The sequence below is a fragment of the Helianthus annuus genome, chromosome 11 (assembly GCF_002127325.2).
Source record: "Helianthus annuus cultivar XRQ/B chromosome 11, HanXRQr2.0-SUNRISE, whole genome shotgun sequence".
NCBI classification, from domain to species: domain Eukaryota; kingdom Viridiplantae; phylum Streptophyta; class Magnoliopsida; order Asterales; family Asteraceae; genus Helianthus; species Helianthus annuus.
Window position 1 is genome coordinate 93,615,850 of NC_035443.2, and position 23,773 is coordinate 93,639,622.

General features: G+C 40.8%; 1 non-coding gene across 1 annotated transcript; it reads left to right on the forward strand.

The window, feature by feature from the left end:
- Positions 1-18,105: 18,105 nt before the first annotated feature.
- Positions 18,106-18,211, forward strand: LOC118484460. The gene has a single exon (XR_004873571.1). It is a non-coding gene; the product is annotated as a small nucleolar RNA R71 (small nucleolar RNA).
- The last annotated feature ends 5,562 nt before the right edge of the window (positions 18,212-23,773 follow it).

Here is a 23,773-nt window from a genome sequence, read left to right on the forward strand (position 1 = left end):
GTGCCCGAACTTCTGTTCAGCCTATAAATAGGAGTGCTTGGAGCTCTTGCAACTCATCCCTTGGCACACCACCTCTCTCATACTTCACCCAACACCCACCACCATCACAACACCATCATCCACCACCATCATCCATTGTCCATCATATAGTGTGTGAGTCGTCTCGGGATCCAAGATTGATCGTAGGAGTTCTTGACAATCAAAGGCCATGTTTGCCTAAGTCTCTTACATCACTTGGTGAAGACAAGTGTTTAGTGTAATACTTTTTATTTTTAATCTTTTGCACTTTTTAATTGGTTATGTATTAATGACCTTAATTACTAGTTTCTTATGTTGAAGGTGATTCTTCCTTATCGTTTATCCGTGGTGTCTTGGCATTATTTTACTGTCTATATAAAATAAAAGATTTTCACCATTCATATCTCCACGGTCTATATGGAGGTATGTTGGCTACCTGGTCGGGGGTTAAGGGAACGGTTTGGTAAGAGTCTTGCCATTGTTCAGTGTATAGATCCTGCAAAGGACCTGGGTCAAATTTAGTAGGACCTCCTTCAATACCCACCGGTATTGGATGGCGGGGGTCCAAACTCTTTGATCCCCTCATAAGTTAAACTACTATTAAAATTTTAACCAGGCTACTTAGGACTGTATCCCTGCTGACTCAGACTACTTAGCCGAGGGTAACGTCACCTTCAAAAGAGGGGCCTACTACATTATGCATTAATAACTTAATTAATTATCTTTCCATAATCCGACCCTTTAGGATTGTATCCTTGCTGACTCAAACTACTGGGTTGAGGGTAACGTCACCTTCAAAAGAGGGGCCTACTACAATAACTAAGATAATCTTTTAAATAAGTGCAAAAGTGCGAAAATAATCAAAGGTTACACTACACACGAGTCAGATCCAAGTGATTCATCTTGTCTATCTGTTTTTACTTTTATTTTATTTTCAGCATTTTAGTTAGTTTTACGTTTCTAGTTTAAAAACCTTTTTCTAACATTTTGATTTGATTAGACGTTGAGGATAAACCGGTACTAAAAGCTCTTGTGTCCTTGGACGACCTCGGTATCTTACCAACACTATACTACGCTCACGATGGGTGCACTTGCCCATATGTGTGTTTAGTGCTAGTAAATATCGTGTTTTATAAATTTAAAACTTGGCTAAAAAGTGTAAAAGGGCTTAAAATATATACCTAAATTATAACACACTTCACACGCATAAAGTTTTTGGCGCCGTTGCCGGGGACACAAGGATTTTAAGAAAGCTTAAAATCGACGGCCTAATCAGTTTTACAAAAACTTTTTCAAAACGCGCGCATATTTTTCTGCATTTTAGTTTAGTTTGCATTTACAGTAGCCTGAACACGGGGCCGTGCTGCATATTTTTTATAAAACACCCAGATACAGAGTCTGAACACGGGGTCGTGCTCACTGAACACGCCCCCATGCTCAACAAAACCACTAACTTTAATTAAAACGCCCAGATACATATCCTGAACACGGGCCGTGTCCACTGAACACGGGCCGTGTCCATTGAACACGGGGCCGTGTTCAGCTTCTGTTTCCGTCTTTATTTTTGTTTTCTGGTCCCGAGACTCTGTTGTGGTCTGTTGAGTGATTCTTATGGATCAATACTCAGGAGGCTACAACTACACCTATGAGGAGGATGATTATGGGAGAGACTATTGCACTAATTGTGGTAACCAGCACTCGGTACAATATTGTAACTTATTTCAACCATCCACTTCATACACCTATTATGAGGAGCTCAGGTACGAACCATCGACTTCATACACATCCTATGAAGACCAAAGGTACGAACCTTCTCCCTCATACTCATATTTTGATGAACCAAGGTATGAGCCTTCATACTCATACTTTGAGGAACCAAGATATGAGCCACCACCTTCATATGCTTATTATGAGGAACCATGGCGTGAACAACCCACCTCATATGAGTATTATGAAGAACAAAATTACGACCCTTATCCATCATATACTTACAATGAGGAACAATGGTGTGAACCATCTACTTCATATGAGTACTATGAGGAACCAAGGATCGAACAACCGGATTCAAGCTTTAAGGATTCCGGTCCTTATTCTATGACCGAAGTGACCAATAGGATATTAGAACACCTTAAAACTATCGAACGTTACATAAAAGAATCTCGAACATGGGAAGAGGAGTCCCGCGCAAGAGAAGAATTAAATAAAGAAGAGATAGTTGAAAGTGTAAAAATGGAAGAACAAATAAGTGAAGAACCGAAACATGAGTTAAACAACGAAAGAGGTGAGTCTGTCAATGCTAAAATTCAAGAAGAGTGTAATTTTGAAGAAATTAATCTCTTGTCACCTTCTTTTGAAAATCATTGTTTAGTACCCACTCATGCTAAGTTTTTAAAAGAGTTAAACACTAACACTAAGATTGATGAAACGGTAAGTGTTAAGTTAACTAATGGTCAAACTTCGCTAATAAAAGAAGACCCATTTGAAATTAACATTACACCGGTTCCATGTTTTTTTCAAAATTCCTTTATTAGTAATATCACGATTGATAAAGATCTTTGTGTTAACATAATGCCTAACTACATTTTCGAAAAATTAAGTATTAGTGATTTTTCTCCACTTCAAATACCCATTTTTCTATCCGACCGGAAAGTAATAAAATCAATCAGGATAGTTGAGGATGTCTTGGTTCAAACAAATCAAATGGTAATCCCAACCGACTTTGTCATCCTCAATGACGCTCCTCTAGTGTTGGGACGAACTTTTGTTAAAACTCACGAAGCTTTGAAAAACCGGAAATACAACAATCTACCTCTTTAACTAGGGGCATTCAAAAGGAGCATAGATCTTGAGCGCTCAATGAAATATCCTTTTGGCAACAATGACCCCCTAATTGAAGATGAAGATGAGCCAACCGATACAAGTGAGAAGATTGACCACTTCATTGAAGAAGAGGTCGCCATAGAATAAACTTTTAAGGTTCTTGATCAAAATGAGCAACCAAATAAGGAGTCTCCTAAAGACCCACCTCTTGAGCTCAAAGAACTTCCAAAAGGTTTGGAATTTGCTTTTCCAGACAAAGATGGTAAATCACCTGTAATTATTTTATCTAAATTAAGTAGTTTAGAAAAAGAAAAATTAATTAAACTTTTGAAAAAACACAAAAACGCGATCGCTTGGAAGCTTGTAGATATTAAAGGAATAAGCCCTTCCATGTGCACGCACAAAATTTTAATGAATGATGACTACAAATCGGTAATACAACCACAACGAAGAGTAAATCCAAATGTGCAAGAAGTGGTTAAAAAGGAAGTCATCAAATTACTTGACGCTGGACTTATCTATCCTATCTCCGATAGTCCTTGGGTATGTCCTGTCCAAGTAGTTCCAAAGAAGGGAGGTATGACGGTAATAACTAATGAAAAGAATGAATTAATACCAACGAGAACCGTCACAGGATGGAGAGTATGTATAGACTATAGACGATTAAATGAAGCTACAAGGAAAGATCACTTTCCTTTGCCCTTCATTGATCAAATGTTAGAAAGATTATCCGGTCATAAATTTTATTGTTTCTTGGATTGTTTTTCAGGTTACTTTCAAATCCCGATAGCACCCGAAGACCAAGAAAAGACAACTTTCACATGTCCCTATGGAACTTTTGCTTATCGACGCATGCCATTTGGTCTATGTAATGCCCCCACAACATTCCAACGTTGCATGGTGGCCATCTTCCATGACATGATAGAAAAGACAATGGAAGTCTTCATGGATGACTTTTCTATCTTTGGAGATTCATACGACCAATGCCTCGATAACCTTGAACGAATGCTATCCCGATGTGAGGAAACTAACCTCGCCCTTAATTGGGAAAAATGCCATTTAATGGTAACGGAGGGAATAGTACTAGGTCATAAGATCTCAAGCGAAGGAATGGAAGTGGTTCGAGAAAAAATAGACACTATTTCTCGATTACCTCCACCATCCTCCGTTAGAGCAATCAGAAGTTTCTTAGGGCATGCCGGATTTTGTAGGCGATTTATCAAAGACTTTTCCAAAATTTCAAGACCTCTAACGAAATTACTTGAAAAAGATGCCCCTTTCATCTTTGACAAGGATTGCAATCAAGCATTTCTTACACTCAAGGAAATGCTAGTCAATGCACCTATCATGATAGTGCCTGATTGGAAATTACCTTTCGAAATCATGTGTGATGCAAGTAACTTTGCAGTTGGAGCAGTCTTGGGGCAAAGAAAAGAAAAGCATTTTCACCCAATTTATTATGCTAGTAAAACACTTAACGATGCACAAGAAAATTACACAAAAACTGAAAAAGAATTACTAGCTGTGGTGTTTGCTTTTGATAAATTTCGTTCTTATCTTGTTCTTTCTAAAACAATAGTCTATACAGATCATGCAGCCATTCGATACCTTTCAAGAAGCAAGACGCAAAACCCCGTTTGATTAGGTGGATTCTACTCCTCCAAGAATTTGATATTGAAATCAAAGACAAAAGAGGAGCAGAAAACACTGCAGACCAGGGATGAGCAAATCAACGAAAAATTTCCAACGGAGTCCCTAGAAATGGTGGAATACAAAGAAGAACCATGGTATCTGACTATGCTAATTACCTAGCTAGCGGTATAGTTGCAAAAGGATGGCCACACCACCAAAGAAAGAAATTCTTTGCTAATGTGAAGCATTACTTTTGGGAAGATCCTTATCTTTTCAAAATGTGTGCCAACCAACTCATCCGACGATGCGTACATGGTAGTGAAGCAAGGAGGATTCTCCGCTGTTGTCATGAGGATCCATACGGAGGAAATCATGGTGCCGCTAGTACTGCACGAAAGGTATTTGATTCAGGATTTTATTGGCCAACCATTTACAAAGACGCACAAAGTCTTGTTAAGACATGTGATGCTTGCCAACGAGCAGGTAATATTTCTTCCAAAAACGAAATGCCACAAAATGGCATTCTTGTTTGTGAAATTTTTGATGTGTGGGGACTCGACTTTATGGGACCCTTCCCGCCATCGAAAGGAAAAAAATATATACTTGTGGCAGTAGATTACTTGTCTAAATGGGCCGAAGCTGAGGCACTTCCAACAAATGATGGAAGAGTCGTGGTAAGATTTCTGAAAAAATTATTCTCTCGTTTTGGAACACCTAAAGCATTAATAAGTGATAGAGGTACCCATTTTTGTAATCATCAACTTGAAAAAATCTTAACAAGATATGGGGTCTACCACCGGGTCTCAACAGCATATCACCCTCAAACAAACGGACAAGCCGAAGTAACTAATAGAGGTTTAAAACGAATACTTGAAAAGACCGTAGGATTAAATAAAAAGGAATGGGCCGATAAATTAGATGACGCTTTATGGGCTTTTCGAACTGCTTATAAAACAACAATAGGCACGACCCCATATAAGCTCGTGTATGGAAAGAGTTGTCATTTGCCGGTAGAAATAGCTCACAATGCCTACTGGGCAATAAAAAATGTAAACCTAGATTTAGAATTTGCCGGTAAAATTCGATTTTGTTAAATAATTGAATCAGACGAATTAAGGAATTATGCATATTCTAACTCCGAAATTTATAAGGAAAGAATGAAAAATTTGCATGACAAACACATTAAACCGAATGAATTTGGAGTAGGAGATCAAGTTCTATTGTTTAATTCACGACTTCGATTATTTCCAGGTAAATTAAAATCTAGGTGGTCAGGACCTTTTTCCATCACCCATGTTTTTCCTCACGGTGCAGTAGAAATTAAATCTCGGAATGGAATTCCATTCAAAGTCAATGGCCAATGGCTGAAGCTTTATCAAGGATTCATTGAGGATGAGGAGGAAGAAATCTCGCTTCAAACATTCGAAGAGTAAAAATATCAACATCATACCTGGTGAGTTACGAACAAGCGGATGAACATCGAAATCGGTAAGTCTTCTAACCAAGTTTTGGGAAAACAGGGCATTCACACGAACACTTCAAATAAAAAAAATAAAAAAAAATCAAAACTTTGCTCGGCATGGGGTCGTGTCCACTGGACATGGGGCCGTTTTCAAAATAGTTTCTTCATTTCAACACGCCCCGTTTCCCCGCAAAACGCTCTGGTCCAGGCGATTTTCCGCAGATTTTCGACATCTCCTTTCATTCTAACAACATCAAGGTATGATTCTATCATCATTAGTAGTTAGATTAGTTACTTGCATGTAGTTAAAACATCAAAAATTTTGGGGAAAATCTAGGGTTCTTGAAGTTCATCCAGGATCGAACCTCAAATTTTTGCATAGATCTCTTAGCATTAGTATAGATTAGTGTTATGGGAAGTAAGCCCACTTGTATTGTTGATAGATTTGCCCGATTTCTCACAAAAAACCCCCAAACCCTTGTTTTTGAACCATAAAAGATAAAATCGAAGGGATAAACTGTTTGTTTTGGGAAAAACGGAACTTGGGGTTTCATTTTCGGGGAAAACCACACCTACTGAACCAAAAATTTTCAAGTTTCCGAAACCGGGTCGAAAAATGAATATTTTGAGTAACAGACGCCTGGACACGGGGTCGTGCCCGCTGAGCACGGGGCCGTGTCCAGCCCACTGTTTTCAGTTTTCTCCGAAAATTTCATTATTTCGTGCTAACTTGTGGCGTATCCTTTCAGATGTCGAAGAAGTTCATGAGGTTCAACGCAAATGAGCTCGATGCTAGAGCAAGATATGACGTACTTCAAACAAGACCGGAAGAATACCTAAGACAAGCATGCACGGATCTCTTAGCACTGGTGAACCAACTTGACTGATTCAACAACCTCGTTACCGGCCCTCTAAGGATTGCTCTAACCACTCGACTTCGATCAGTCCACGAGTGCACTATGGAGTTCTATAGCACTTTCACATTAAATTCAAGGAGCGACCCTTTCGACAACGATGGGGTGCAATTCAGATGTGGTGGAACTCGGTACTCGATTTCAAAGGCACAGTTTGGGTCGATAGTTGGGCTATTTGCAGAAGAAGATGCGGGTAATGAGGAGAACACCAGAGGGGTGCGGGATTTGGATGAGAACCAACGCCAAGCCGCGTGGGCTCAGATTGATGAAGGGTACTACAACCCGAGCAGCACTAAGAGTACTAAGTTGAGGGACCCACTCTACCGATATATCCATAGGGTCCTCGGTTACTCTCTTAGCCAAAGGCATGATAGCAGTGGCGTTGTTGGGTTGAGAGATTTGATAGTCCTTCACTGCATTCATACCCGAAGACACCTCGATGTTCCGTTTCTCCTGCTCCGAAACATGCATTTAAACCGGCTTGCTACTGCACCAACCCCTATCTTCTTTGGGGGGTGGATATACCGTCTCTTCAAGCACTTCGTGAACATACCTAGGTCTTTCGAAAGGAGCCCATGGTCAGGAAGAGTGGATGTACACATCTGCCGCTCCATGAACCTAATCTATGAGGCGGAAGACGGGTCGGTTAGCTTCCAGAGGATGCAAGGGCACGCATGGAACCCGCAAGAGGCGCTAGTCCTTCACACTCCACAGTTTCAACAACCTCCTCATTACCAGTACCAGCCTCACGGTGATCCTGGCCAATCCTCCTCACAAGGAGGTGGTTTTCCTAACTTCCAAAGTTTACATGATTTATTGCAGGAAAACCTCATGTGCACTAGGAACACCTACAACCTCGCCAACAACACGTACAACCGGGTCAGGGCTATTGAGAGAAACATATCCGACATCCAGGATGACATTGGAAGCATCCGGAAGTACATGGAGGGGCATGGAGGATGACGTGATGTCGTGGTCACGCAAATTTAATCCCAATAACAACTATGTAAATAGTGGCAAGTGGGTATCGAACACAGGGAGTTTGTGGAAAATGTGTTATTTGCGATGCTTCTCTAGGTTAACTAAATTAAACTAATTGCAAGAAAAATAAAATTCACGAGTTGTTTGGATTTGATTGGTTTTAAAAACTAAGATTAATTAACTAATTTGCGAAATGAAACTTGAAGTTGTAAACAATTGAGAAATAAACGACTATCTTGTGTATCCGGTTTGCTTCAACCTTTGTGTTAATCATTTAACTAGAAAGAACTACATAGACATAGTTCATGCATAAACAATTGCAGTGATGAAAGGGGACGAAGTACTCAGATTCCGAGAACGTGAGGTTATCACCCGATGATCAATCAACCCTTACCCAAACCTAACTATACCCATGATATCCCGATTGCCAACGGCACCAAGAACGTATGGTTTCTAATTAGTTTAAAATAAGAATCAACCTGTTACTAACAATCGATTACACACCATAACAATCAATTTAAATGAAAAGAGATTGATATTCTAGAAATGCAAATAAGAACACAAAAGTCTAAACAAACCTTCACCACAAAATAGTCTTTAAAGTACCTAGCCACTCATGGCTTTAACACACATCATGACAAAATAGAAATAACAATGTTCACAAGTTCCACCAACAAAGACAAGACCAGAATTTCGTGCCAAGATTGTTCCCCAAATGATTCTAGTAAAAAGATTATGCCAAAGATCTTCTCCCCAAAGCCTTCAAGTCTCTCATTTAAGCTCCCAAATCGTGTTCCCCTCAGGTGTAACCGAAAAACTATGATTAGAATCCATAATGTTCAATAAAATGGCTTTTCAATGCAGGAGTTACGTTTTTAGATCGATCGTCGCCGTAAGCTACGCCAGTTACCGTAGCTTACGGTGACTAGTGTCTTTCCGGGTCTCTCATAGCGCCGTACGCTACGGCTCATCGCCGTAGCTTACGGCGATCAATGTGCTTTACGATGCATGCCCCCTGTCTTACGGTGCACACTTTTGGCATATTATAGGTGCCGTAAGCTACGGCCTGGTGGCGTAGCTTACGGCTCTGAGTGGTCTTTTGCTCCTAGTTCCTTCATTCCCCTTGGTTTCCACTCATCGTGATCATGCCAGCTTCTAGCATCCGTTCAAGCTTCCTAAAACCCGCATTTTGCACACTTTAACACCTGCATCAACATCATCTTGTGATTACCTAATTCAAGCAAATAACCGGATAAAATGTAGAATGTGCGTTATGTTAAGCCTTTTAAGGGTTGTCCTATGGACCACCCGTCACATCCCCACACTTACCCGTTGCTTGTCCCAAGCAACCACTTCAAAAACTGTTTTTAACCATAAGCAACCAATCATACAAATCAAACCAAAGTGCCGTCCTTTTACTAGCTTTTTATCGAACCACAAGACACACCCCTCACAAAACTCTTGGTGACAAGAAAAATTAGCAAATTATGCTAAACCACTCAATGCGTATATGTGTGTGTGCGACAATAAGCTTGTATGAAAATCAAGTTGCCTCCTAACCAATGTCTAGCATGCTTTTGAATCAAGGAAACTTACGGGTTGTAATGGGGCTAGGTGCAAGGGTAGGAAAAGGAATATATATGTAGTAGCGAAGGATTTAACCCGGTCTTTTATTACACAATGAAACAAACGAACAACTATCAAACTTAACTACTATATACAAGACAACTAAGCATCACTTTTTTTTTTTTTCATATTTTCATTGCTTTTTCTCTCTTTTTTTTTTTTTTTTAAACAACTAAATTACAAATTACTAAACAACCACTAATACTATAAGACCGGGTCAAATCGGGTAAATTTTTAGGTAACTAACTAGGGGGGTACAAATGATAGGCTTTAGGCACAAAATGGGCAACTAAATGTCCAAACCCCCGCCCCTCTCGCAACCATGCTCATATATATAATTAATGAGGTCCAACCCCCCAAGTCCCACACTCGCACTCACCTAGACAAGGCATCCTAAAAGTCCCCTATCATCTTCAAAAGCATGTTGACTCTAAGATTTAACAAGTATTCACACACAAGTTCTATTAACACACAACACACACCGCCACTCAAACAATAAAATATCACTAACAATCATGCGTGGCTCAATTCTCACCAAGAAAAGATTTGAAATGGGTGTCGGTGTGTCAAATGGAACAACATCAAGTTTTCAAACTTTTACACTTTCGCTTGGATTTGCAAAAATTTTGAATTTCTCAAAAATTTCCCCCATCCCCACACTTGGGATACATTGTCCCAATGTATGGTTTTGAGGGAAAAATCGCTTTCACAAAGAACATTCCCAATTGCTTATATTCTCAAACCCATTTTTTTTTTTTTTTTTTTTTAAAGACACCACCAACGTTCACAACCCAACAACGCATTAACACAAACACCACCCAACCTCCCAACCGCAACACAAACATAAACACATAGACATATATACAAAAATGTACAAAGGAGCGAAATACGACCTGGCTAGTAATACTTCGGCTGTGGAGGCCCAAAGATGGACGTCATCATATCCGTCCACTCACCAAAACCAAATGCTCCACCGCTACTACTGCTTCCTTGATCACTGCTTGGATTTGCTTGTTGATAACTCATGGCATGCGGGTCCACCCATTGAGAATGATGCAATGGCGGGGTGGGGTATGATACACTACCATCATATGGTGGAAGTGTGGTGTAATCCACAACGGGTGGATCTCCCACAACCGGTTGCCCCGCATGCCATTGATCATGCATGCGCCTTTGTCGATCATCCAAGTAACGGTTATTCATCTCTTCTTCATGGGCATATCTATGAGCACGGTTCATTTGCTCATTCCTATCATAGCTTCTTTTGATAGCCCTTTCCGCACTAGCACCCAAAAAAGTTTGTTGATCAAATAACACTTGGTTTGGTTCACTCCAATTGCCGAATGTGGGTGGCCGCCTTTGTTGAATGATTTGACCCATATCCCCCGAGTGGGCCCAATACGGGTCATAAGCCTGTTGTGCATAGTCAAATGCACTCCCCACATAGCCAGATTGTACACCGGCTCCTTGAACCCCCGCTTGACCAACACCTCTTACTTGAGCATCTACCGTGAATGTGTCTTCGCGGTAATCATCATCCCCACTCACTTCATCATCCGTTGACTCGGGCTCCTCTTCCTCCCCCGGTCGTAACGGTCTCGCATCTACTTTTAACGCTCTCCACCTTCTACCATCCGTTTTCAACTTATGAAACCTATCCGATTCGGTGTATGTCCAATCCGACCCAAGATTCTTAAGGTCGAATGGTCTAAACCTCTTGTACGAACCTCTTTCATCTCCTTTGATTGCCCCGTACTTCTTGAGTAATGCCGTAATCAACCAGCAATGGGGTATAATCTTCCTTTCCCCACTATTCTTGCTCAACCAAATGTTGTTTAGTACCAAAAATCGGAAAGGAACCTTTGGTGACCCATTCATCAACATATACAAAACTGGTACTTCTTGAAACCGCACCTCCATCTTGTCACCCCGCCTTGGCATGACATTGTACATGCACAACGTTAATAACAACTTCGCTTCCATCCTTAAATTTCTTCTATATAACTTCCCATGTGTTGTGCCCGGAAGGAAGAGGTAATCAAGCATGGCTTGCCATTGTTCATGTTTCGCGGGCTCATGATAAAGATCCCTAAGACTCGGGTAGATATATTCATTGGCCGGTCCATCATCAAACTTTGCCACCCGGCGCAAAGAGTCATACGACATCTCTACCTTCACACCATTACACTTCCCAACTAACCGCATTTTGCTCGGAGCCTTGAATGGGGGACATTCGAGTGATGCCACCCACTCTTGAATCTGCGCGTCATACATTTTCTTCGTCTCACCGTCATAACATTTTGTGGCCGCTCCCCAACCCAACGCGTTAAACTTGGCGATGATCCCAAACGGGGCAAAATCCGCCTCCCGGATTTCTTTTTCACAAATAAACGCTTCTCCCCTTTGTTTTAACTTGTTCATTTGTTCGTGAAAAAGATCCTCTCTCCATTCCGCGGGTTGGTCCAACAATGAACCGGATGTCCAATCCGGCTTTGGCCCCCTTGGCGGTGCATCCTCCTCCGAATCCGGGTCACCAATCCGAGCCAATTTCCTCCTTTTCTGTTGTGCCGCATCCCCTTGGGAAGAACTTGCAATTCCCTTTCCTTTCCTAGACGCCATACCTACACACATTTACAACAAGCAAACAATTCAAGTTAGTTATTTTTATCCCATCTTCCCCACACTTGCTTCATGTTATAGGTATAAATGTGCAAAAACCCAAAAATTTTTATTTTTTCAAACAAAATTTTGGCATGATGTCCCCTAAAATCAGAATTTTTCCAACAAATTTTCCTAAAAACATCAACACATTTATACCAATAACAATCAATGATTCACAAAGTTCTATCATCTATCTCATACAAGCAAGTGTGTAAGCAAAAACATGATGAAAACTTACAAACCTCAATGTACTTCAAAGAATGAACAAAAATTGCATACCTTGGTGTTGTAGAAGATGAGAATCACTAGAGCTTGAAGTTCACACAAAAACCCTCAAAAAAAACCCCAAATTTCGGTATCTCCTAGGTCCAAATCCGACCCCAAAACAAAAGAAACTTCAAGATTTAAGACTAAATCTGAATTCCTTGTGAAATTTCACCCAAAATGGACCCAAGAATCACTAAAATCGGATTAGATTTGAGCAAGATATGAAAGAGTGAAGGTTAGGGTTCTTAGGTGAAGAAGGAGAAGTGGAGAAGAAGAAGAAAAGGAAAAGATGTGGTTGGGGATAATGGAAAAGGTGTGGTTGGGGTTATTGGAAAAGTTTATTATTATTATTATTAATTTTCGGAATTGTTGTTTTTCTTTTTTTTTTTTTTATATACCTGCACCGACGACAACCAGGTCAACAGATCTTCTCGGCGCCGTATGCTACGGCACCATGCCGTAGCTTACGGTGATCACTGGGCCAATTTGTTCCGTCGTAAAACAGGGGCCAGCTGCCGTAAGACTTAATTTAATTGATTGCCGCCGTAAGCTACGCCCCCCACCGTAGCTTACGGCGGGTACTGGGCATAGGGGGGCCGGAAAAACTTGTTTTAATTATTATTTTTTTTTTTATTTTTTTTTATTTTTTTTTTTGTGAATTTTTTATAATTTTAAGAAAAACTTAAAATATTACACTACCCCCCGTTAAAAACCCGTGTTGTCCTCAACACTATGTTCAGGAAATTCGTGAAAATTTCCCCACACTTGTTTCAAACACCGGTTTGAACGAGACTTATTTGAAATAAAATAAACTATCCTAAATATTTACAAATACCAAACCTGGGCCTCTTTCATGTTTCCTCATCATCCACTGGGCTTAAAATGTAGCCCACTTTATCTAGCTCAAGATTGTTGATATCATTCCCTTCCAAGTACGGTTTGAGGCGATGCCCATTAACCGTTTGTTGCTTGTTTGTTCGTTCGTCTTGAATATCAACATCTCCGAACCTTCCCACTCTTCGGACAACGTAAGGACCCATCCACTTGCTTTTTAATTTCCCCGCAAACAATTTCAACCTTGAATTATACAGCCACACCTTCTGACCCACTTCAAAGTTCTTTTTCTTGATCTTCGCATCATGAACTTTTTTAAGTTTGTCTTTGTACGCGGATGCACATTCGTAGGCTTGATCCCTTATTTCCTCTATTTCATTCAATTGAAGCTTTCTCGCCCGACCCGCTTCATCGTAATTTGCGTTTACCGTCTTAATTGCCCAATATGCCTGGTGTGCCAACTCCATAGGCAAATGGCATCCTTTCCCATAAACCATCCGATAAGGAGTGGTATCAAGTGGAGTTTTGTAAGCCGTTCGATAGGCCCACAATGCATCGTCAAGCTTGCTTGACCAATCCTTCTGATCCGTTCTCACCGTCTTCATTAAAATCTCTTTAATTTGCCGGTTAGATACTTCCACTTGACCACTCGTTTGCGGGTGGTAGGGTGTGGCAATGCGGTGGTTCACATTGTATCTCTTGAGCAACTTTCCAAAATTGAAATTCTTGAAATGCGACCCACCATCACTTATTATCACCCTAGGCACACCAAAACGAGCAAAAATGTTAGATTGCACAAACTTACATACAACGGAGTGATCATTGGTCCTTGTGGCAATAGCTTCAATCCATTTCGACACGTAATCAACCGCCACTAAAATGTATAAAAACCCATTTGAGTTTGGGAAAGGACCCATGAAGTCAATTCCCCAAACATCAAATACTTCTACTACCAAAATCGGGTTTAACGGCATTTCATCACGTTTCGAAATACTTCCCATTCTTTGACAATTGATGCAATTCCGGGCATACTCACAAGAATCCTTGAAAATCGTGGGCCAATAAAACCCACTAGATAACACCCGATAACCCGTCTTGTTCCCACTAAAATGCCCACCACACGCCGATGAATGAGCATGAATCAAAATCTCTAGAACTTCCGTTTCGGGAACACATCTTCGTATCACTTGATCGGCTCCGATTTTGAACAAATCGGGTTCATCCCATATATATTGCTTCACTTGACTAAGAAATTGTTGTCGTCTTTTCCTAGTCCAATGACTTGGAATTGCACCCTTAGCCAAATAATTGACATAATGGGCATACCAAGGTGCAACATAAGTGGAGACGGCCAACAAGTCTTCATCGGGGAACCGTTCATTGATTTCACTTGGGTCATCGACACCTTCTAACGGGATTCGGGACAAATGATCCGCAACAACATTTTCACATCCCTTTTTGTCCCGAATCTCAAGATCGAATTCTTGTAGCAAAAGCACCCAACGAATCAACCGGGGCTTCGCATCCTTCTTTTCCATCAAATATCGGACCGCGCTATGATCCGAATACACTATCACCTTGCTCCCCCAAATGTAAGATCTAAACTTGTCCAAGGCATACACCACTGCTAATAATTCTTTTTCGGTTGTGGTGTAGTTGAGTTGCGCGTCGGACAAAGTTTTGCTTGCATAGTATATCACCACCGGCTTCTTATCAACCCTTTGACCCAAAACCGCTCCAATGGTCGTGTCACTAGCATCACACATAATCTCGAACGGCTTTGACCAATCCGGTGGTTGCAAAATGGGAGCCTTCACCAACTGTTCCTTCAAAACATGAAACGCTTGCAAACATTCGTCAGTAAAATCAAAAGGAACATCTTTTAATAACAAGTTACATAAAGGTTTTGTAATTACACTAAAACCTTTAATAAACCTTCGATAAAATCCCGCATGTCCCAAAAAAGATCTCACCCCCTTAACATTCTTTGGTGGAGGTAAAGATGAAATTACCCGAATTTTTGCTTTATCTACCTCCATTCCCCGGTCCGAAATGACATGCCCCAAAACAATACCCTCTTGAACCATAAAATGGCTCTTTTCCCAACTTAGTACCAAGTTTGTCTCAACGCACCTTTTTAAAACTTTTTCTAATTCATTAAGACAAGAGTCAAAACTTGGACCAAAAATGGAAAAATCATCCATAAACACTTCAAGAGACTCCCCGACCATGTCCGAAAATATACTCATCATACATCTTTGGAACGTGGCGGGGGCGTTACATAATCCAAATGGCATTCGCCGAAAAGCAAATGTACCATATGGACATGTAAACGTGGTTTTGTGTTGGTCGTCCGGGTGAATAGCAATTTGGTTATATCCCGAATACCCATCCAAAAAACAATAATATTTTTGACCGGAAAGTTTCTCAATTATTTGGTCAATGAAGGGTAACGGGAAATGGTCTTTTGAGGTAGCCGCGTTTAATTTCCGATAATCAATACACACTCGCCACCCGGTTACCGGGCGGGTGGCGATTTGCTCACCTTGTTCATCTTTCACTACTTGGATGCCGGATTTTTTAGGCACTACCTGTGTCGGACTTACCCATGCACTATCCGAAATGGGGTAAATGATCCCCGCATCCAACCACTTGATGACTTCTTTCTTCACCACCTCTCTCAAATTCGGATTTAACCTTCTTTGTGTTTCACGGGTCGGCTTCGCATCCTCGCTTGTAATAATCTTGTGCATCACAATGGATGGACTAATGCCTTTTAAATCGGCTATCGTCCACCCAATTGCCGCCTTATGAGCCTTCAACACCCGCATCAATTCTTCCTCTTGAGCTACCTCCAAGTTGGAAGCAATGATCACCGGTAAAGTGTCATTCTCCCCCAAAAATGCATACTTTAGGTGCTTTGGTAGCTCCTTCAACTCCACACTTGGTGGACTTTCCAAAGAAGGCTTGGTGCCCGAATCGATTTCCACCGGTAATGTATCCGTTTGGTAAGTCCATGGTGGACTTCCTTCCTTCACCGCGAGAGCTTCTTGCTCTTTCTCTTCTACCTCTAACTCACATGTGTGAACCTGCAAAGACATATCACAAACACAAGAACCCAAAATTTCTTCTTCGAACACCTTCGGGTCATAACCATCTATAAAATCTGCTAAGAAACACTCATCACCATACACATTAGTACCGTTAGTAAAAACATTCAATCTCATTTTTCTATTACCGAATGTCATGTCAACTGTGCCATAGCGACAATCAATAATAGCATGTGCGGTGTTCAAAAATGGCCGACCCAAAATAACATTTTGTTGTTGAATTGGGTCCGCGGATGAGTAATCTAGCACAAGGAAATCAACGGGATAATAAAATTCATCAACTTTAACTATAACATCCCGTACGATACCCCGGGGAAGCTTATGAGACAAGTCGGCTAATACAACCGTTGTTTCGACCCGCTTCAATGGACCAAAATCGTATTGGTCATATAACCCCCCCGGTAGGATACTTACTCCGGCTCCAAGATCCAATAATGCCCTCGTGGTTTGAAAATTTCCAACTTGAATATTTATTAAGGGCGTTCCCGGATCTTGTAACTTAGGAGGAAGGTCTCCTTTCAATACCGCACTTACCCGCTCCGTCAAATCCACCAATTTAGGCACTTTTTGTTGCCTCTTTTGAGTACACAATTCCTTTAGAAATTTGGCGTAAGCGGGTACCTGTTTAATAGCTTCAAGTAAAGGAAGATTAATTTTAACCTGTTTGAAGACCTCCCACATTTCCTCTTTTTGAGGACCCCGTTTTGAAATAAAATTTTTTCTACCCGGGTCTAATAATGCCGAAGGAAACGGTACTTCACTAGACCCCTCACCCTCATTTACTTTTTCTTTAATAATTTCGGGTTTTTCAAAATTGGGTTTTTTAGAAGAAACAATGGGTGGTTCATTTTCTTCCTCACTTTCTTGACCCGTTATATCCTCAACCACCCCTTCAACCAAATCCGGTGAAGGATTGGTTTTATACTCTTTCCCACTTCTCAAAACACTCACATGATGAATATTAACATTGTTACCTCTTGACGTACCGTGGGATGGATTTACCTTAGTGTCGCTTGGTAATTGACCTTTACCCTTCTTCAATTCGGACACTTCGGTTGCAAGTTGACCCATTTGAGTGGTCAAAGTTTGGATTGCTTTGTCTCGCGCCTCATCCTTTTGTATGCGTGCGTCATCCATTTGGTTCCTCTTTTGCATCTCCGCTTGCATACTCTTCAACATTTCCATCATTTCATTTCCACCCGAAGACCCCCCTTGTTCTTGACCCGCTTGGTATTGCCTTTGGTATCCTTGGTTGTTCCCACCTCTATATCCACCTTGATTATTGTAAGGTTGGCGCGAACCATAATTCCCTTGGCTACCTTGAAAGTTCGGGTTTGATTGATTCGAAGGGTTCCCATAACGAAAATTCGGATGGTTTCTCAACCCGGGGTGATAAGTGTTAGAATTCATATTGTAATTTCTACCACCCCCTCCTTGACCTTGAATGGCATGAACTTCTTCAAATTGCCCTTCCACCATTCCTTGGCAATTTTCCGCCGCATGACCTATTTCGTTACACAATGCACAAACATCATAAATTTTATTAGAAGTTTGTATGTTACCATCATCAACCGCATGCACTTGTGTTCGGGTAACAGCTGGTCGTGCTCTCCTTGAAGCTTGAGCCTTTCTCTTTGAGGTGATCGCCATTTGTTCCAAAAATTCCCAATCCTCATGCTCATAGTTTGTGCCAAATGTCCCATTTGTAATGGACATCAAATCTCGTGCATCTTCGGCACACAACCCTTCATGAAAAGCGTTCATTAACTCCCAAAGCTCAATCCCATGATGTGGACAATTTTTAATCATCATGTTCAAACGCTCGAATGCTTCATGGAACATTTCGCCTTGTTGTTGTTGAAAGCTCCTCAACCCTTTTCTCGCATCATTGGTCTTTTGGGCGGTATAGAATTCGTCTAAGAATGTTTGTTGCATCTCCGCCCAAGTATAAATAGATGCCGAAGGCAAAGTGTAGAACCACTTCTTTGCCTTGTCCTCCAAAGAAAATTGAAATAGTACGAACTTGATATCATCGGCCGAAAAACCTTGACTCCCAAGAGTATTGCAAATTGAGTCATAGGCCTCCAAATGGAAATAAGGCTCCTCCGTTGCTAGCCCCTTATATTTCGGCAAACTTTGTAAAGAATTGGTTCTTACTTCAAAAGTTCTCCCTTGGTTGTTATGGGGAATAACCACCGGTGAAGGATTGTGCGTTATCACCGGTCTAAAATGTGCTTCAATTCCCCTTGCATTTTCCCTAAGATGCCTCCTTGGCACACCAAATCGACCTCTTGGACGAACTTGACCCATCGGCCTTTGCATGGGCCCTTGTGGTACCATTGGTTGTTGAATTGGCCTTTGAATTTGCGGTTGCACCTGCTGTGGTCGAACTTGTTGCAAAGGAATCGGACGTTGCATTTGCGGCCCTTGTGGCCTTGGCCTAATATGTTGAGGTATGAGTTGTTGTTGTTGAACCCCACCAACATTTGGAATCACTTGTACTTGGCCTTGCGTATAACCGTACTCTCCTAGCTCTCCATCACCCCCATAACCATATCCTTCTTCATCAAAACCTTCAAATTCCTCATAACCTTCATCATACCCATCTCCTTGAATTCCCGATGATTGCCCAAATGGAATAGTCGAGTATTGGAAACCCGATTGATTTGGTGGTCGATACGGTGTAGCATGGACAATAGATGAAATTGGTGCCATAGTATGACTTGAATATGATGGACCCGCACCCGGGAAAAAATGGGATAATGGTGGTATAGTAGTGGAAGGGTTAAAGGTGACGGTTGGTTCTTCTTGGGTAGTAATGGGCTGTGTGGTGTTGGTTGGTGTAACCTGTTGAAGTATGGTAGGTTCGGTAGTATTTGGTGGAATAGTAGTATTAGGTGAAGGTTGAGTGGATGTTGGTATGAATGGTGAGGTAAATTCACCCGTAGTGGGTGGTGGTGGTGGTGGATCCATGTATCGAATTGGTGTAACTGGTGTTGTTGGTGAACTATTGATTGTATTTTCCCTTAGCAAAATTCTGTTTGCTCGCAAAGTTCGCTCGATTTCCGGATCAAACGCCAATGGTGATAGCTTGTGAGAGCTCCTAGTACGCATGCACCTGTAAATACCTGCACACTAACACACCTCGCGTAAACCAGAAAAATAACAAACTTAAAGCAAAAACAAAAATAACACACGTTGCGCACTACTCCCCGGCAGCGGCGCCAAAATTTGACGTGATGTCGTGGTCACGCAAATTTAATCCCAATAACAACTATGTAAATAGTGGCAAGTGGGTATCGAACACAGGGAGTTTGTGGAAAATGTGCTATTTGCGATGCTTCTCTAGGTTAACTAAATTAAACTAATTGCAAGAAAAATAAAATTCACGAGTTGTTTGGATTTGATTGGTTTTAAAAACTAAGATTAATTAACTAATTTGCGAAATGAAACTTGAAGTTGTAAACAATTGAGAAATAAACGACTATCTTGTGTATCCGGTTTGCTTCAACTTTTGTGTTAATCATTTAACTAGAAAGAACTACATAGACATAGTTCATGCATAAACAATTGCAGTGATGAAAGGGGACGAAGTACTCAGATTCCGAGAACGTGAGGTTATCACCCGATGATCAATCAACCCTTACCCAAACCTAACTATACCCATGATATCCCGATTGCCAACGGCACCAAGAACGTATGGTTTCTAATTAGTTTAAAATAAGAATCAACCTGTTACTAACAATCGATTACACACCATAACAATCAATTTAAATGAAAAGAGATTGATATTCTAGAAATGCAAATAAGAACACAAAAGTCTAAACAAACCTTCACCACAAAATAGTCTTTAAAGTACCTAGCCACTCATGGCTTTAACACACATCATGACAAAATAGAAATAACAATGTTCACAAGTTCCACCAACAAAGACAAGACCAGAATTTTGTGCCAAGATTGTTCCCCAAATGATTCTAGTAAAAAGATTATGCCAAAGATCTTCTCCCCAAAGCCTTCAAGTCTCTCATTTAAGCTCCCAAATCGTGTTCCCCTCAGGTGTAACCGAAAAACTATGATTAGAATCCATAATGTTCAATAAAATGGCTTTTCAATGCAGGAGTTACGTTTTTAGATCGATCGTCGCCGTAAGCTACGCCAGTTACCGTAGCTTACGGTGACTAGTGTCTTTCCGGGTCTCTCATAGCGCCGTACGCTACGGCTCATCGCCGTAGCTTACGGCGATCAATGTGCTTTACGATGCCTGCCCCCTGTCTTACGGTGCACACTTTTGGCATATTATAGGTGCCGTAAGCTACGGCCTGGTGGCGTAGCTTACGGCTCTGAGTGGTCTTTTGCTCCTAGTTCCTTCATTCCCCTTGGTTTTCATTCATCGTGATCATGCCAGCTTCTAGCATCCGTTCAAGCTTCCTAAAACCCGCATTTTGCACACTTTAACACCTGCATCAACATCATCTTGTGATTACCTAATTCAAGCAAATAACCGGATAAAATGTAGAATGTGCGTTATGTTAAGCCTTTTAAGGGTTGTCCTATGGACCACCCGTCAGAGGAGGAGGTGATGACGAGGACGATGATGAAGACATGGACTAGGCAGGTGGAGTAGGAGCAGGAGCAGTTGGTTGGTGATCCCACAGGTTAACCCCCCCCCTTCTATCAAACAATTTCCGGCCTGCGTGCCGAAGTATTGAACAATTTACTTTCCCTAACTCTTTTTATTTTTCTGCATTTGTTTTTATTTTATTTTTTTACTTTGTGACGTGGATGATAAACTTTGGTAATTTAGGATGTTTGCGATGGTTTGGTATGGTGTTTATTGATAAGACAGGTACATACGAGGCTTAGAGTACTAAATATTAGTACTACTAAAGCCGGGACAGGAAAACTGAAGCCAGAAACCTGTTTTTCAACCTTGCAGATTATCGACACAGGGTCGTGTCCAGACGACACGTCCCCGTGCCCACTTCCCAAGACCTGCTGTTTGTTTATTTCTGCACATTTTTGCCAGACACGGGGCCGTGTCCAGCCAACACGCCCACGTGTCCACCTTCTGTAAGTTTTTGTTACTTGCACCTGAACACAGGGTTATGTCTACCCGACACGGGGCCATGTCCAGGCACCCAGTAACACAAAATTTTGTTTTTTTACACCTTTTTACACTTTCAATCAACCTAAAAACTTATTTTTGGTACACATTGAGGACAATGTGTAATTTAAGTGTGGGGGGATGCTAAAACCTTGAATCTTACAAGTCCTAATTAACAAGCCTTACACAAAACTCTATTGGAACCGCTAATCACCCCAATTTTTTTCAAAAAAATTTTCAATATTTTTTTTTACTTGTCTAGGTTTAATTTGGGAATTTCAAGTTCTAACGAGTTTATATTTCTACAAATTTACAACCGATAGCGTCGTGATAAAAAGAACCAACATAAGAAAATTATAAAACGGCATGATAAGCTTAGTTAAAATTTGATTATATATATTTGATCACATAAAAACCCATTCCCACAAAAGTGAGTTTTGAGCCTTTATTGAGCATACAAATACATATCTTTAAACTAAATGCTCATCTTTCGTTTCTTGTGTGAATAGCCGCTTGGTTCTTACAACTCTAGAACTTGCCACGACAATGCATTCCCGGTCCTTACCAACTTAAACCCGAGTAAGTAAATGATGGAGGCATTAGGACTAACCCTTTTTCTTTCTTCACCATTATTTTTCTTTTTTTTACCACCTACCCAAAATCCCCCTAGTTAACCCCTTTGAGCCTAAACCTACCCAAAACACCCTTTATACCCACCTAAACCCTTTTTCATTTTTACCCTTTCTTTTAGTAACAAAGCTCGGTTTTTCTCATGACTTATGTGAAAAAAAAAACAATGATGAAACCAAATAAACAAACAAGTTTATCAAAAACAACTTTGTTTGAAAGAAATGGTTCATCAAAATAAAATAAAAGTCTTTTTAAAAAACCGATGACTTTTACGGCTTTCGCCCTTTTACTAACCACTAAACCAACCACCCACCTTTAGCCCAAGCCTAAACCTTCACCCAAAAGTCCTCTTGATATTTACAAAGGTATATAGTTAAAAAGGAGGAGGATTGATTGCTTGGCAAGCTTATGGTAGGAGTAAGTTCCATGCCGCTCTCGAGTGATTCACTAAAATACATCTTCGGCCGAGTGTTGAGTAATCCCCGGTGAGGTATGTGAACTTGTATATAAATGAAATTTAAATAAAAGGCATGTTATGCCCTAATAAGTAATTTATCTTATGTAACGTTTTTAATAAATCATGACGAATAGGATTGTAAATAAATAAAAATAAAACTTAAAGAAGCTTGGAAATCCCGACACTCTATGACAAGCCCAAAACCTTCTCTTCTACCCTTTCCATTTGGGAGGGAAAAAGCCACATTATAAGGAGTTTTGCTTGAGGACAAGCAAAGATTCAAGTGTGGGGGTATTTGATGTGCGCAAAATGCAACATATAAATTACATCAATTAAGGCATAAAACTAACCCTTTTTTAGTACTAATGTTGGAAAAAGTGTGCTTTTGTCTTCCTTTTGTATTTTCAGGATTAAATGAGCTCAAATAAACAAAAGAAGCAAAAAGGCAGCTAAATCTAACATAAATGCAAGAAAAGGAACAAACGTGGCATGCCCGGCCTCCCGACACCATCTTCCCAAGCAAAACAACAGAACAGAAGGCTGAACACGCCCCGTGCTCAGTGAGCACGGGGGCGTGCCCAAGTGTCAGCAGAAAAGACAAACTTGTAGAAGTTTCCATCGCCCACCACGGGGCCGTGCTCAGCGGGCACTAGGCCGTGGTCAACTATAAGTTTCGCGGAATCCAGGCAAATCTTGATAGTACAGATATGCTTCTGCACATGGGGTCGTGCTCAGCGGACACGGGGGCGTGGTCAACTAATGCAGACAAACTGCATTTAATGAAGAAAGAGAGGAGGATGGATACGGGGCCGTGCCCGAGCTTCTGTTCAGCCTATAAATAGGAGTGCTTGGAGCTCTTGCAACTCATCCCTTCGCACACCACCTCTCTCACACTTCACCCACCACCCACCACCATCATAACACCATCATCCACCACCATCATCCATTGTCCAACATAAAGTGTGTGAGTCGTCTCGAGATCCAAGATTGATCGTAAGAGTTCTTGACAATCAAAGACCATGTTTGCCTAAGTCTCTTACATCACTTGGTGAAGACAAGTGTTTAGTGTAATACTTTTTATTTTTAATCTTTTGCACTTTTTAATTGGTTATGTATTAATGACTTTAATAACTAGTTTCTTATGTTGAAGGTGATTCTTCCTTATCGTTTGTCCGTGGTGTCTTGGCATTATTTTACTGTCTATATAAAATAAAAGATTTTCACCATTCATATCTACATGGTCTATATGGAGGTATG